At 37.1% G+C, this 5,391-nt stretch overlaps 1 non-coding gene across 1 annotated transcript; it reads right to left on the minus strand.

The window, feature by feature from the left end:
• Positions 1–1,553: 1,553 nt before the first annotated feature.
• Positions 1,554–1,660, minus strand: LOC143656587 (U6 spliceosomal RNA). The gene has a single exon (XR_013162505.1). It is a non-coding gene; the product is annotated as a U6 spliceosomal RNA (small nuclear RNA).
• Positions 1,661–5,391: the final 3,731 nt, after the last annotated feature.

A 5,391-nucleotide genomic window follows, 5' to 3' on the forward strand; every position in this document is an offset into this window, starting at 1 on the left:
ACAAAGCCAAAGATTTAACTTTGGTTATTTAGCCTATCTATATTTCAATTTTTACTCAAAAGGCCTTTAGGATTCAGGAGTGAAATGACATAGCTATAGCTGAGCATTTACCTATTTTCAGTTTGCCATTTTCCAGAATATTGCTCAAATATTTACAGCTCCATAAAACTCAAGCTGCATTGGATGAATTCTTTAAACACCACCAAATGCAGTTTCCTAGGAAGAAAGCTGCCAATTTTTCAAGACATAAGATTAAGCCTCCATATGGCCTTTTTCTGAAAGGATGTGTACTAATTGGGTTTCCACGTCCTTGTTTGACTCTCTAGCCTGTAGCACACATCCCTTTCTAGAAAAGAGTCTGGAAACCAAAGTTCACACAAAGGCCCGGTTGAAGAATAGACAGATTAAAAAAAAACTGACTGTGTGGAATTGATTTATGCGACCCTGGGATTCCCTAATTGTTAACCTCATTAATTTTCAAACAAGCTTCTCCATGTCTGACCAGATATCTAAAAATCTATTTCTAGAAAATTTTATCTCTTGAACCTGAAAGACATATTTTTCTTGTTCCCTTTATCCTTGTTCCAAATATCCTTTTAAAAACTACAATATTCAGGATTTATTGGCAACACCTGGATTCCCTTAACCACCCTGGATGAAGTCGAGGAAGGGAGAATTTCAGGGAAGTTATGAAGTTTGCCTATGGTTACTCACCTTGTAGGTAGCTAACTTCATGGAGTCCTTGGCTCTAACCCCATTGCCCTCCCCTCTCCAGGTTACGGGCAGGTAGGCAGGTGCACAGCCTAAAGAGGTAGGGTATTTTCTTCAGAGCAGAGGCTTTGGGAAGGAGGCAAATGGAAAGACATCACTCCTCTGTGCTCAGAAAAGTGCTGTTGCCTTGGTTTAGAGGAAAGACCATAATTTTTGTGCCAGGGATCCCAATTCTAATCCATGAAAAAGAAACCTCAAGATCAAATGCATTTGAAAAATGCCTCTTAATAAATCCCTTTCTGGAAGATTTTCAGTGAAATTGGTATAATAAAACAGTCCTGAACATTGTTAATAACCTTGTTTAACTCACTAGTTCCCAAACTATTTGGCCATAGAATGTTATTGTCTTAACACATAGTAACCTATATTTTAAGAACACAGTTCTTAACTGGAACAGTTTTGGAAATTGTGCTTTAGTAAGGGTCTGAGAATTTCCTCTCTCTTCTTGGTGCCATCTGGCTGTCAGGTGACCAAGAACAGAACTCTCAGAAACTCCTATTTCTAACAGAAGTTATTTGCATGCTTCTCTCCCAGAAAATTTGGAAAACTGTCAAAGGAGCTCAGCTTCTTATCCTTTGGGACATCTTTTCATTAAAGCCACTAACAATTCCAGAGATAAATCTACTGAGGGTCGTATGTATGGAAGTAAAACCCAATACCCTCTTCTTATGTTTCCATCTGCAGTCCTACCCTTGTTTCAAGACTCCCCTGTTTTAGTTTGCTAGCTACCAGAATGCAATATACCAGAAACAGGATGGCTTTTTTTTAATCTTTGTTTTTCTAAAAACACGGAATGCTTCATGAATTTGTGTGTCATCCTTGCATAGGGGCCATGCTAATCTTCTCTGTATCATTCCAATTTTAGCATAGCAAGCACCAGAATGGCTTTTAATAAGGGAATTTAATAAGTTGCTAGTTTACAGTTCTAAGTCTGTGAAATTGTCCAAATTAAAGCAAGTCTATAGAAATGTCCAATCTAAGGCATCTATAGAAATGTCCAAGCTAAGGCATGCAGGGAAAGATACCTTGGTTCAAGAAGGCTGATGATGTTCAGCATTTCTCTCACAGTTGGAAGGGCACATGGCAAACAGGGTGGTGTCTGCTAGCTTTCTCTATAGGCTTGTTTTTTTCATGAAACTCCCCAGGGGGTGTTTTCCTTTGTCATCTCCAAAAGTCACTGGCTGTTGGACTCTGCTTCATGGTTCTGTAGCATTCCCTGCTTTCTCAGAATCTCCAAAGGTCACTGGCTGGTGGACTCTGTAGTTCTCTTGTGGCTCTGCTTGGCTCTGTTGTGGCTTTCTCATCATTCTCAAAAGGTATTCTCTTTAAAAAAAAAATGTCTCTTTTATAGGATCCCAGTTAACTAATCAAGACTCACGTAGAGTGGGTGGAGACACGTCTCCATCGAATCAAGTTTAATACCCACAACTGACTGAGCCCATCTCTGTGGAGATAGTCTAACCAACTTTCCAAACTATAGTGCTGATTAGGGATTAGAAGAAACCATTGCTCCCACAAGACTGATTAGGATTAAAACATGGATTTTCTAGGGTTGTACATCCTTTCAAACTGGCATGCCTCTAAAGTGACCTGTTTTCTGAGGAACTTTCCTCATCGTATTGTGGTAGTGTCCATTTTTCACTCTCTTTTCACCCAAAGTCAGAGTCCCTATTTTGACTGCATTATCTGATATCCCTACATGGTAATATCTACTCATAGACTTGCTTCTCCAATACCTAAGTGCTCTTCAAGGCTAGAGGCAAGGATATATCTTAGCTCCACTACCTATTGCAGCCCCTGGGACATGGTAATTGTTCATAAATCTCTGGGTTAGACACAAAATAATGAGTCAATAAATTCAAGAAGTGAAGAGTGAGAAACATATAAATGTAAACTAAATTGATTTAAAAATTTAAAATATGGAAAAATATACTCCATTACATAAATGATTTTAAAATATACTTTATTATAGCCATTTAATTTTGCAGGTAAAGAAAGAGGAAGAAAATACAAAAGAGGTAAGTGTATATCATTCATGGATTAAATTATGTATATCAGAAAAAATCATGTTCTCAATCTTAATCCTTCCCTGTGGGTAGGAACCCATTGTAAACAGGACTTTTAAAGATATCACTTTTAGTTAAGGTGTGGCCCAACTGAATGATGTTGAGTCTTAATCCTATTATTGAAGGCTTTATCAAGACAAATCCACATGGAGGAGAAGCTGAAAGTCAGTGGAACCAGGAAAAGAAAGGAGAGAGCATCACCATGTTGTCACCAGACAAAGGCTATGGATTCTTTTGCCCACTGTGCTCAAAAACCAATTCCTGAGACACTGGGGTTTCAAAGAAAGAAAGAGTTTATTACTAGGCACATAGTAGGAGAGTAGATGGCCTAACAGCCCAAAATGTCTCTTCCTGAATTGCAGTAATTCTGATAGTGTTAATAGGAACAAGATGGACAGGGTTTAGGATAATGAGCACAGTGGCCCCTGATGACATAATTAAAGGTAATCTAATTACTGAGTATGTGCAGACAGATTACATACTTAGTCACAGAATATAGGTAAGAAAATGGTGGAATGAAGTATAGAGGACTTGTAGGTTAAAGTCTAAGCTACTGCGTATATCAGGTGGGCCCATTTTGATTAGATCCAGTCTTGGTTATCAAGATAACTTTGGATTTGGAGTGGGTTAGTTCCAGACTGACCCAAGACCCTTCATTCATAAACATTAGGGGTTGTCCTTAGTGATTACAAGACTATAAAGTTGAAAAACTGAATAACTGGGTACAAATGAAGGTTAGTCACAAGGTTTCTACAATCACAGAGGCAGAAGATAAGGGCTATACAATTGTTATCAGAGATCAAGACAGCTGGATTACAATTTAGAGATTTCAGGTATTTCCCTCTGTCTACTCCGATATGCCAGAAAGCCAAAAGGAATATCTATGTCATGACTCAGTAAGTCATCCCTTAAATTCCCATTTCTGGGTTATAATGTGATGGAAAAGACTAGAAACCCAAAGATTACTGATGAGCCAGAAGGCTGCCAATCCTGGGAAGAAGTAGGCATTCAAGCAGCTAATAAATTCCTGTTGTTTAAGCCAACCCAGTATGTGGTATGTGTCATAGCAGCCAAGAAACTAAGACAAGAGGGAATCAGAGAGGAAAAATAACAGAGAATAAGAAAGAAGATAAAGTGGCTATATCAAGAGGGAAAAAGGAAAAGAGAAATTCATGTAAAAGTACAGACAAAGTTAAAGATGGAAAGGAAGAAACTTTCAGTTAAAGTAAAAAGGAGTCCAGGAAGAACAAACAAAACAAGGAAAAAAATTAAACAGTTTTGAGGCATTAATGAATGCAAGGGACTGCAGTTTATTATACTGTTATCTCCTATCGGTGACCTTTGGGAAAAAACTAACCATAATTTACAGCTCTACAACTGCTTTTTATACTTAGACCTGCTGATTTTTCACTTTGAAGATCCAATTAGTTAGTCCATTACTGCTGCCATTAGAACAACTACTCTGTGGAAGAGAATGCACAGGTCTGACTTTTTGTTCCTTTAATCTCCTGGGTGAGATTTGCCTCTTCCACTTGAAAGTTTCATGACTTAGCAATTTTTAAAAGCCTTCGAATAGAAATTTACTAATAAGCTATTTAAATTGAAATAAGTAGAATTGCAATAAATATTTGAATTGCAAACAAATATACTCTGCTTTAATTGCTCGTTAATTTTGGAGCTTAGACTTAAAAATGTCAGAGGGCTTTCATTTTGTTAGATTTTCTTTTCTGTGAGATTTAGGTCTTATCTTCTTAAAATGTTTTCAGGTTCCATAACAATTACCACTTTCCTTATCTATTTTTATTATTTAGCAATAGTCAGTTCCCCATAAGTAGGGTGGTGGTAATTAACCCAAATAACAGGGAATGATTCCCACCCTGCTCTAAATCTCTCTTCCAGCTTCAAGTTCCAAAATAGCCTTCTATTAGCCAAAAGGGATATTTATTGTTTAGATTTATTGTGAGTACATGCTTCATATTTTGGAGTATCTAGGAGATTTTATGTTTTGGCTTCCCCACAGATTTCCCTGGGCTAATGTAAAACATCAAGTCTTTCAATCCTTTTCAAGATTTTAAGCCCAACATATCATCATGAGCCACTAACTAGCTCCAGACTGCAGGAAATCAGCAACCTTTAAAATAAGTCTCTACACAAATGACATTTCTTAATTCTAAGATGTTCTCTTTTTAAGGGAACTTGATTTCAAGGGCCACCCCAAATTTATGGACAATAGAATCAGAGGCAGCAATTTTGCCCAGCAGTAGAAAAGAATTCTTGCAGATTTTAACTTGCTTTCCTAAATCAGTCAACCAACAAATACCTATTGAGTGATGATTACATGCAATTATATACAGCCCTATTTTCTGTCCTTCAAATAGATTATCAATTATATATTGAGATAGGATATATAATAAAATTTAAGTGACAATAATATAGATGCATGTGAGTCCTGGATGAATAATAAAATAACAAATACCATGAAAATTCATATTAGGTAAACCTCACATAGGCTAGAGTCATCTTGAAAAGCTTCAGTGGAAAAGTGGAATTTGAC

This window comes from Tamandua tetradactyla, chromosome 14 (genome assembly GCF_023851605.1).
Source record: "Tamandua tetradactyla isolate mTamTet1 chromosome 14, mTamTet1.pri, whole genome shotgun sequence".
NCBI lineage: Eukaryota > Metazoa > Chordata > Mammalia > Pilosa > Myrmecophagidae > Tamandua > Tamandua tetradactyla.